General features: G+C 32.7%; 1 long non-coding RNA gene across 1 annotated transcript; it reads left to right on the top strand.

The window, feature by feature from the left end:
- The first annotated feature begins 1,877 nt into the window (after positions 1-1,877).
- LOC148956025 (uncharacterized) lies at positions 1,878-11,560 on the top strand. Its single transcript, XR_016142148.1, has 3 exons — positions 1,878-1,906; positions 6,881-6,997; positions 11,538-11,560. It is a non-coding gene; the product is annotated as an uncharacterized LOC148956025 (long non-coding RNA).
- The last annotated feature ends 369 nt before the right edge of the window (positions 11,561-11,929 follow it).

Genomic DNA, 11,929 nt, shown 5'->3' with positions numbered 1-11,929 from the left:
CATTAATCCCCACAAAGACTATTAATCTTCTTATTCACAGAGACGCCAACCTATCGAGAGGTGATAGGCATACCCCCCCCCCCAGAGAACACCCCAGCTGAAAATACCCCCTCATGTAAAATTGATTAGCCAAAAAGAAAGTATTAAAAATTAAATAAGAAGGAATTTGAGAATTTTCTACCTATATTCCAGAATTTTTAAAGAAAGTATGGTAAGGAATATTCAATAGCACTGGACAGTTTGAAGTCAGAAAACAATTCTTACTTCATAATACATAGAATAATTGTACCTAACACATTTTGCATGCAGGCCCGCTATACTTTAACCCCCCCCCCCCATAATGTGAAAATATATAGCCCAAATTTGTTACTAAAGTAACAAAGTAACTGGTTTGTTCTAGAGTTTTACACACTGTAAACTTAAGTGAGAGGCATATAATACATAATATATGTTCATAATACCATAAATTTTCATGGAGAGCCAGACTTCCTGGTATCATTTAAAAACTATCAGATATTATATTAAAAAAACAAGTTTTTTCAACTGAAAGTAAGGAGCAACATCAAAACTTCAAATGAACAGAATAGTATGTATATGAATATAGTATGTATATAGTAGTATGTATATTTTGACTTTTTGTCCTAATTCTTTAATAACAATTCCTGAAACACAATGACTCTTTAATTAGAACAATAAGCTTTGTTTTAAAATTCTTTAAAAAAAAAACTTTAGTGTAAAGAGCAAGGTGTTGAGGATGAGGCAACCCCTTTCATATTTGTAATAATTTCTGTTCCTTTTAAGTTTTGATGTTGCTCCTTACTTTCAGTTGAAATTTTTTTTTTTTTATTTAATTTCTGATTGTTTTTAGATAATACTGGGAAAGCCAGCTCTCTCCATGAAAAATTAAGAATTCTTTCTGAGTTCAAACTGTCCAGATACTTTAGCCCTGCCCCCTCTTATGTGCAAATATATAGCCCATCCAAATTATATATTTCCCATCTATTCAGTCAATTGTCTTTGTCTTGTCTCACACTAAGCTGAAAGAAACTAACAAAGAAACCATTTCCTTCTTGAATTTTACACAGCGTAAACTTGAGTGAGTGGCATACAATACACAAGTACCAAAATTCCTTCTCCCTATGGAAAATAAAAAAACAAAGCTCAAATAAAATTCATAAATTAGGAAAGCCTAATTTTCCACAGAGGGGGTATTTTCCAGGGGGGGGGGGGGTAAATGCCTAGAACCTTGTTAGGCTATTAGCCTACTTTTGTTGCAATATTTTGTTTAGAAACATGATAACCTTGAATTGACACCATAAGCTATTTTGGCTGAGGTATGTTACTGTTCTAGCAAGCCAACTTGGAAAAATTACCATAGGCTAGAATTGACCAGAGCCATTTAGTCTACCAGAGATTTAACCATTGTTTCATAAAATAAAGTAGGCTATGCTGTTGAGGGGCAAACTTTATCTGCCCTATTAAGATGATGGCACAGTTTTCATGTTACAATAGTATTGACAAGGGAATCTGATAGTGCCACTGTTGTTATCTAGACTAGTGTTTCCTTCTTTAAAAGAGACTAAGTTAAATTCTAGTTTAGCTACTTTTTCCTTTGGAAAAGGGATAAGTTAAGAAAATGAAATTTTCAGCAGTGAATACCTGGACAAAAATAGGGTAAAGGTACCATTGATTCTACAGTGCAATTTTGGAGCCCCTGTTTATATTTTCCGTCAAACGGAATAATTCTGCTTAGCCATGACTTGGAGCGCCATCTCTTGAAGTCGTTTTTGTATTTCAATGATAGGAAACGTTAACACAATATCCAGTACACTCAGATAAGAAAAGAACAGTTAATTCTGTTGGTTTCCTGTTTTCAACAAGAAAGGAGCTCCTGACAATTTTTCAGGTATGCAATGTTCAAACTTTGGTTACTTGGTTATTTATTTTTAAATAAATTTGGTTACTTGGTTTTATAAAAGTTGGGATTAGCACCAATGCTTCGACACATCTGATTTTATCTGAATTCTAGTCACATTAGCTTTTTCTTGATATTAATTTTAAAAAAACTTTCCGAAAAATAAGTTTTTCAAAGAAAAGTAAAGGCCATTTTAAACTTAAGAGCAGCAGATACAAATACCTGTTCAAACTCAAAACGAACAGAAACTAAATAAACAGCCATAGCAAAACACATACAATCAATAATATAAATGAATAAATAGATCTTAAAGCAAGTAATGTTTAGATTGAATATAAAAATCAAGATTAAAATTAAAAAAAAATATTTTGCTATTGAAGTATATAAACATTTTTTTTGTACTTAATATTGAAAATAAACATTAAAATTATAGTAAAATTTTGAACTGATTAGCTTTCCGCAATTAATATCACCATACATCAAATATTCAGTTTTATTTATTAGTTCTTTCCAAAGTTGTTCAAGACAAATATAGTTTCACTACAAAACAGAGTTTGGATACTGCCCACATCCTTAACTGTAAATAAAAACCAAATGCCTACTGCAACATTGGTGCTTAACTTAATTATAAGTTAATTAAATTAAATTATATTACAAATATTTACTTTTCCAGTTCCTACAGCAATAAAAATAAAATTAGTGAAATAAATTCTTGAACTGATGGATCTTTCAACAATTAATATCATTGTACATCAAATATTCAATCTGATGTTGTTTATACTTTCCAAGACTGTTCAAGACACATGGTTTTCAGTAAAGCGCCAATGACGCAGTAGGTTTTAGACTTTTGCAGCAAGAGAAGGAGGCAATACCAAAACTCTTGTTTGTAGGGATTTTTGTTCGTTTCAAGCTTGATTTTCATTTTCAACTTAAGTTTCACTCGTTTTAAGATTTATTTGTTCATTTACGTTAATATCTATTGTATATTTGTCTGCATTGATTGTTTATTAATTTCTGTTCATTTTAAGTTTCATTTATACTTCAAACGCAAATTTTTTTTTTCGTTTTAAGCTTGATTTTCTTATTCAATCTAAGCATTACTTGCTTTAAGATCTATTTTTTGATTTTTATTGTTACTTGTTGTATGTATTTTACTATGATTGTTTATTTAATTTGTCTGTTTTGGGTTTAATTTATTCTTTAATAGTAATTTCTGGTCGTTTGAGTTTGAATTTTAAAAGGTATTTGTATCTGCTGAGCTTAAGTTTAAAATGGCCTTTATTTTTCTTTTAAAAACATTTTTTTGAAAGTTTTTTTTAATTAATTTTGTTTTTGATTTCAAAAAGATATAAGTTTTTTAAATTCTTTACTTCAAAATCAAAAATTCTTTTTAAAAATCAAGTTTTCATCAAAATATCAAAACTAGTATCAAAGTAACAATATCAAAGTGAAAAAATGGGTTTGTGTTAACCTTGAGTTTTTATTATCTGATGTTTGAACTATTTTTAACAAAATGGCTATTTCAAAATTTTTATTGGATGGGCTTGGGGGAAAAAGGGCACATGGGGGGACTAGTTGCCCTTGGATATCTTTTGACTCTTAAAAATTGAACCAGAACTTTCAATTTCCAATCAAATAAGCCCTCTCTGAAGTCTATACAAGTATCCCTTTCATAAGAACCATATACGCTCCAAGGACAACAATTACAATGCCTACCCCCAGGCCCTAGGGGGTTGTGTTGACACTAAAGCTTTTGTAATCTAATTTTTGAGGAATTTTAAAAAAACTGGCTATCTCAAAATTTGTAGCGGATGGGTTAGGGAAAAAAAGGGTGTGTAGGGGGGGGGGCTAGTGTCCCTTAAATCTTTTGACTCTTAAAAAGTGAACTAGAAGTTTCAATTTCCAATCAAATGAGCCCTCTATGAAATTTATACAAGCATCCCTTTCATAAGAACCATACATGCATTTAGGGTATAACTTAGAACTCTTTTGAGTTCTTTTGACTCCTAAAAAGTGAACTAGAACTTTCAATTTCCAATCAAGTGAGCCCTCTATGAAATTTATACAAGTATCCCTTTCATAAGAACCATACATGCATTTAGGGCATAGCTTAGAACTCCTTCCCCTGGGGGACTTTATTGACATTATAATTTTTCTTCTCCAACGTTTGAACTATTTATAACAAAATATCTATCTCAAAATTTTCATCAGATGGGTTTGGAAAAAGAAGGCAGGAGGGGGGACTAATTGCCCTTGGATCTCTTTTGACTATTAAAAAGTGAGCTTGAACTTTCAATTTCCAACCAAATGAGCCCTTTCTGAAGTTTATACAAGCATCCCTTTCATATGAACCATATATGCCCAAGGGCTTAACTTACAACACCTGCCCCAAGCCCTGGGGGTTGTGTTGACACCTGAGTTTTTGTTATCTAACTTATGGACAATTTTTAACTTAATAGCTATCTCAAAACTTTTATTGGATACATTTAGGGAAAAAGAGGCAGGGGGGGGGGGACTAGTTGCCCGCCAATCTTTTTTTACTCTCAAAAACTGAACTAGAGCTTTCAATTTCCAATCAAATGAGCCCTCTGAAGTTTTTACAAACATCCCTTCCATAAAAACCATATATTCCTCTAAAGCATACCTTACGCCTGCCCTCGGGCCCTGGGGGCTGTGTCAACCCCAGAGTTTTTGATATAAGGTCTTTGAACTATTTAAAAAAAAAATGGCTATCTCAAAGTTCTTAACAGATGGGTTTGAAGAAAAATGGTTGTGGAGAGGGGAGGGGCTAGGTTCCCTCGAATGTCTTTTGACTCTTGAAAAGTGAACTAGAACTTGAATTTCCAATCAAACGAGCCCTCTTTGAAGTTTTTACAAGCATCCCTTCCATAAGAGCCATGTATACCCCCAGGGCATAACTTACAAAAACTTCTTCCAAGCCTTGTGGGGTTGTGTTGACATCAGTTTTTGTTATTATATGATCTCTGAACTATTTTTGACAGAATGGCAATCTAAAATTTTGTTGGATGCATTTGGGAAAAAAGGAGGTGGGGGAGGGGGGGCTGGTTACCCTCCGATATCTTGACGCTTAAAAAGTGAACTAGAACTTTCGATTTCCAATCAATGATCCCTCTCTGAAGTTTATACAAGCATTCCTTCCATAAAAACCATATATACCCCCAGGGCATAGCTATAACCCTTGCCCTGAAGACTGTGGGGGGGGGGGGGGACTGTCCTGCTCAAAGATATAATTTCCGGAACTTTCTACTACGTTGAACAGAATTGCGATCTCAAAATTTTGATTGGATGTGTTTGGGAAAATGGTGGGCATGGAAGGGGTGTTAGTTGCCTTCCAATCACTTTCAACTATTAAAACGGGTACTAGCCATTTAAATTTCCAATCAAATAAGCCCTTTTTTAATTTTCAACGACAAAACTTTCTATAAAAAACCTTATATGCCCCCAGGGCATAACTTACAACCCTTGCCCTGAGGGGTTGTGAGGGGGGGGGGGGGGTTTGTCATCCTCAAAGACCTAACTTCCAGAATTTTCAACTATGTTGAACTAAATGGCTATCTCAAATTTTGATTGGATGTGTTTAGGGAAATGGTGGGCATGAGAGGGGGGTTAGTTGCCCTCCAATCACTTTTGACTATTGAAAAGGGTAGTAGCCCTTTGAATTTCCAATCATATGAATCCTTTTTAAAGTTTCTGCAACAAAGCTTTCTATAAAAACCTTATATGCCCTCAGGGCATAACTTACAACCCATGCCCTGAGGGCTGTGGGGGGATTGTCCTCCTCAAAAACATAATTTTTATCTAGAAATCAACTATGTAGAAGAAAATGGCTATCTCAAATTCTGATTGGGTGTGTTTGGGGAAATAGTGGGCATGGAAGGGGTGTTAGTGGCCTTCCAATCATTTTCGACCCTTAAAAAGGACACTGGAACTCTCCATTTCCAATCAAATGAGCCCTCTTTGAAGTTTATACAACAACCCCTTCCATATAGTGCCTTTGGGGAAAAAAATAAAAAATAAAAATAAATGATAATTATAAAACATTGGAGCTGTATGGCCTTTACTATAGGCAATGCTATAGTGTTGCCTCTGAAAATTAAATTATAATGGCAACAAATATCACATTGTCAGAAACTAGGTTCCATGCATCAAAAATTCTTGTTTAATGTAGTGGAATACCTAGCACACTAAAAATGTTCTTTTAGTCAAATTCATATGTAAATTATGGCTTCTATAAATTGATTGATTTCTTTTTCAAATATCTTGTAAAAATTTTCAACAGACAGCATCAGGCCCTGTCATAATATAGGTGACTCTATTGAAACTTCACTGAACAAGTAAACCAAATGAGAAATAATTGGTATCAAAATTCCAGGGTTCACTGACAAAAATACAGCTTTTAAATTTTTGGGTGCCCACTACTGCCAAAAATTGCAGAGGTTCAAATGGATGTCATTTATCTCTTTCCTTAGCACTTATCAATGAAACTAGAAAAAAAAATCTCAAATTTAGGTTGGAAGTTGAACTGCAGCTTGATGCTGTTTTCTTTAGCAACATAAAAAGCAAGGTGGCATATTTTGTTGGTAGGATTCCAAACTTTCCTGACAAAGGACAGTCCAAACTAAAATTTTTCAAGTGGATTAGAATCACACTTTGAAATGGCCAAATGTTGATGACATTTACACTGTCAACAATGAACAAATCTTTGTTGGGCCATTAAAACTGACAAAAAGTGGACCATTCCAGGTAGCATTTGGAGATGCTATTCCTGTGGCATATATGCTACACTTAGAAAAAAGAAGATTTATGTGATCTAGGTCACAATGTTACAATGCTTATGATTAACCAATTTTGTTATACTAAATACTACATACTTGAAACAATTTTGTTAGTTTTATGACTTCTACTTTTTGAATAGTGTTTTATACTTTTATACATTAAATGAAGTTGAAGAAAAACAAAGAAACAAGAATATACATGTCAAATCCACCAGGTTCTGCCCACAGCTATTACCCAAGTATTTCAACACATGTCAAATTGGGTTCTGACTTGCATTGAAAACAGGTAACTTTATTGTTGTGTCAAATTTGTTAGTGAAAATACTCTAATTTATGAAAATTGGAGTTTTGTACCCTTTTCAGATAAAACTTCAAACTTCTCATTAAACAATTAGATTCCTAGATGTTCTTCCTACATATTGAAACTCATTTCAAACCAGTCCTTAAATTAGTCCTTTAATTAAGTCCTTTAATTAGGACTTCTGGAGTAGAAAAAGTGTCTTTTTTTTAACAAAAACTATTGAATCATTGGTACCCTAACCTTATAGGTACTTTTGTTATACAATACACACTCAAAAAGTGAAGTTTGCTGAATGCAAATGAAATGAAACAAAATAAGATGAAAATATGATACTTAATTAGCACAATTGTGAAAACTACAACAAAGAATTATGGAAGGGGGGCCTGCCCAGGGTGCATTATATTAAATACACAACCTAAACTAACCTAACCTAACAAATATACCAACTAACATTTAATTAGAATATAGCTTCAATGTTTTTTCTAAGCAGGCTGAAGCTAATTGTCTGGTGTTAACACCTTTAAAAGTGGGCAGTGTCTCATGTTTGCAATATAATTTCTCAAGTTTGTATTAAATAACACATAAGTACCAAAATTTACTCTGGTAAAGCTTCCATCTTAACCCTCTTCTGATTTTTTAGGTCTTTAAAATTTGCCTACTTGACAGGTCTATATACCTATTGTAATTTTGGTACATTAGCAGGTGGTACAATAATTTAGCTAGGATGAAAGTGAAAATGTCATTTGATGCCTTTTTTATGCTCTTTCATAATACAATAATGACTTCTACTGCAAATTGCATCTTGAGCCCTCAAAGGGGCCCTGAAGATATTTTGTTTTGTAACCACACAAAGAAGTTATCAACAATAGTTAAGTTATTGAAAAGTGGTTAAAAACATATCACTTGTTTATATATAAGTTGATCAAGAGTAATATATTCCAAAAATAATTATTTATAACAATTCAAACCTCATTTATTAGGCCAATAGTTCAAACCATTTTCCTACCATTTTAAGTTTTTCAAATGCCACTGACAAAAATAGTGCTGAATTTTGTAATTCAAAATTTTGCTGGGTACTCCTGTACTAAACAGACTCTTTTATACAGCGCTAGTTTGGTCAATGCTAATGAAATAAAATATGATGAATATATAATAGTTTGGAAACAAATTTTGGCTATATATTTGCACATTAGGGGGGGGGGGGGAAAAGCATAGCATATATCATTACATAACCTAGCCTAACCTAACCTAGGTACCATTCCCCCCTCCCCCATAAACACCAGAAAACAACAGTCTAAGTATCATATACATAATGAAAACCATGCTATACATTGCATTACTCTACAGCAGTGTATTGAATTAACCTGTCAAAAACAGGTTTTTTGTGACTGGTTTCCATTGCAGTAAATAAAAGAGTCCATTTAGTACAGGAGTACCCTTTGCTGTTGACAATTCAAGGTACATATTTGCACATTAGGGGGTCAGGGGTGTAAAGTTCAAGGTAAATTTGCAGTGGGCCATATAATTTAGCTACAATGAAAGTGAAAACATTTGATGCTTTTTTATGTTCTTTCATAATTCATATAAAATAGCCTACCTTCAGGGCCCCTTTAAGGGCTCAAGATGCAATTTGTGACAGAAGCAATTATTGTATTATGAAAGAACAGAAAAAAGGGGATCAAATGACATTTTCACTTTTATCCTAGCTAAATTATTGTGCCACCTGCAAATTTACCATAATTTTAACAGAACAAAATTTGGTAAAACACTAATTTAGATACTTTTTGCTTTTCTTGGAAAGGGGTTAGGTTTGGGAAATGCAACTTTCACAAAAGGTCTACAGGCTAAAGTTTGTCATTAGAAGGTATTTTGAAGTAACTACCTCTTCTCTTCCTCTCTCTGGAGGGCTGTGACCTGGATGACCTTTAAAATCTTCTTGTTATAAAAGCAAAACCTTGCAAAGTATATCTTCAGCTTAAATGAAGTAGGCTACAACAAAACTGATTTCAACTTTGCAACTTTGCTCAATCCCAATTTATAAGGTTTCAAAGATCCACAAATACATTTCCTAAATTTTGAAAAAAAAACCCTTGATATGGCTTAAAATTCTACATAAATAACAGGAATTGCATTTTCTCACTAAAACCAGAGAAAAGAAACAGATAAATGTAAATTAACATTAAATATTGTTTTGTCAAAATTTCAATAGACCTGTCAAGTAGGGACATCCACCACATGGCTAATAGGCTATGGGAGTAAAGTTCATTTGTGATGCAAATGTATGTTATATTTAGATTGAGGATGCAATTCTAGGTGTATATTTACAAATTAGGGGGGTGGGGGTATATATTCTGTAAATATATAGGCTCTAAGAAATTCATGAATTTCTTACAAAAACTGGAAAAACAAGCAAAGTGAAGATAAAGGCTCTCCCCCTGCAAAATGTGTTAACTAGGATAATTCTACATATTATGGAGTAAGAATTGTTTTCTTAATATGTTTCCTTTTGTCCAGCTGGACTCCTAAGCTTAAAATACTGGTTGGTTAATTTAAAGATTTGTATATACATACACTTTCAAATTAGCCTAGCCATCTGGTGGTATCCTGTCAAGTACTCAAATTTCTAAGACTTAGAAATCAAAAGAGGGTTAACACAAAATCTTGGAAATACACTAATTCTTATATTTGTATTTTCCCAACCTAACCCCTTTGCAAACTAACAAAAAGTAGCTAAACTAGAATTTTACCCAACATTTTACCTTGATTTCCTATTTCTTTTTCTCTAGTTTTGGTTCTCAAAATACAATTCCTGTTATTTTAGAAGAAATTTAAGCCATGTCAGTGGTTTTTTTTTTAATTTAGGAAATGTATTTACTGATCTTTGAAACCTAATTAATTGGAGTGAAGTTGAGAAGCTGAAAACAGTTATCTTGTGCTTTATTTAAGTAGAAGGTCCAATTTTCAAGATTCCACTTCCATTTACACATTTTATAAAAGCTCATTGTCCTCTAGAAGGAGTGGAAGAAGGTACTTCAAAATACCTTCCCTGTACATACTTTAGTTTGAAGACACATTTCTGAAAGTTTCATTTTCCTAATCTAACCCTTTTCCCATTTAAAAGAAGAGTAGTTCAGCTAGATTTTACCGAGATTAGGCCTCTCTTCATAGCTTTTTTTTAAAAGTACAACTGTAACAATTAATTTACCAGTTATGTGTCTTCATGAAAAATGGCCGTTCTGCAAATCGGAAATGATAAAATATTTATTCTTTTCTTCGAGTCGCTACAGTTTTCGTCTACAGGCTACGTTCATTTTGTCCAGCGTTTCTTCTATTCCTGTTCAGTTTAAATATTTAAAGGCTATATCGTCAAGGAAATTCAGTTTTAAGGTTACTCCTTCTCATCCACACCATCACTTCTCCTCTAGCCTATTTTTCTTAATAATTTTTTAACCATTTTTTTTCCATGAATTCAACATTGCCAAAAAATTCTCTGAATTGTACTTCAACGTTATTTCCAACCATGACGATCGTTGCTGGCAGACATGCCATAAATAATCCATAAATAGGACTAGTTATAGTCATTTTCACCCAGTGTTGCTATTCCTCGAAATAAATATGATTTTGGTCATAACCACAATACATAGCATATTAAAATATAATTTATTCGACAATTAGATCATAAGTTTAATAAAAAAAAGTCCTTCCACAATTTCTATACTTTAGGTCTTTTGGAATAAGTCTGACTTCTCTAACAGAAACTGATTAAAAGTCAAAGAAAACAAAAACTTTCCTTAAGAATTAATTAATAAAGTCAATTGGTTATCCCTCATTTTTGCATTGTTTCCAATTTGGTTGCAATATTTTGTAGCGAGATATAGAAGAAAGCAATCATTACGTACTCTAACGAATGAACCAATTTCACAACAAGTTTCCAATCAGTGGGGATTCAGCGTATGTGTTCCAAAATTGAGCTGGAATAAAATAAAAAATATTTGAAATACTATAACATTTATATTTGGGTTTCAAAATAGTAATTCAAATTAAAAGAGAGGCATGATTAAAGTTCGAAATAGTTTAGACTGGTGGATCAAATGGTAATTGTTTCTTTCAGCTAGTGGACCAATCTATGATTCGAATATATTTATTTAAAATAAATTGAATTGAAAAAAAAAATTAAGAATGCGTTTTATCTTTTATGAGGCGAGTTTTAATGTCTAAAATTAAGACTAATTGCCAGGGAAATGGAAATATTGTAACAGTTGCTTGAGAAAAATGTGTTACCACATTTTTCTAGTTCCACAAACTGAGATTTTCTGGGAATTGGAAGATGGTGACTATTGTCTGACTAAATTGTAATAATGGAAGGTATTTTGTACATGTATTAATTAGTCTTATATAAAGTTTCTTGAATAGGAATATGGAATTTGGTTTTATTTTTGTTTTGTACGTTTTTGAATTTTGTTGTTTTATATTCCGCAATTTCTTATAGTTTTTTTCCACAATTGTTTATATTTTTTTTTTACAGAATTTCCCGTTGTTTTTCGATTTCGTCGTTATTTTACAAGAGAGGTAACTTTTTTGTAATTAAGGTGGGAACTACTTGGAAAATCCATTGTGGTCTGAATTCACATCAATTGGAATTTTCCGAGTTATCCTTTCATTTAAGTTCCAACATGCTGAAAGAAAAACAACTTGAACTAAGCCAGGATATGCATTTTAATGGCGGAAAAAAAAAACAAAGCAAATAAGAAATTACAGGCTTAAAAAATTGTAGGAGCAGTGCAGAAAAGTGACAAATAGATATAGTCTTACTTTATCTTGAAGAATATTAGTTTCAATCCTTTTTATTGCTGCTGAACTTCTGGCTAGGCTATTTCTAGCCTAGTGAATAATAAACGAAAACTCACGAATTTCTAT

This window comes from Artemia sp. Qi Xiang Cuo, chromosome 1, assembly GCF_049724085.1.
Source record: "Artemia sp. Qi Xiang Cuo chromosome 1, ASM4972408v1, whole genome shotgun sequence".
NCBI lineage: Eukaryota > Metazoa > Arthropoda > Branchiopoda > Anostraca > Artemiidae > Artemia > Artemia sp. Qi Xiang Cuo.
The sequence above is the reverse complement of the archived record's forward strand: the minus strand, read 5'-3'. Positions and strand labels throughout refer to the sequence as shown.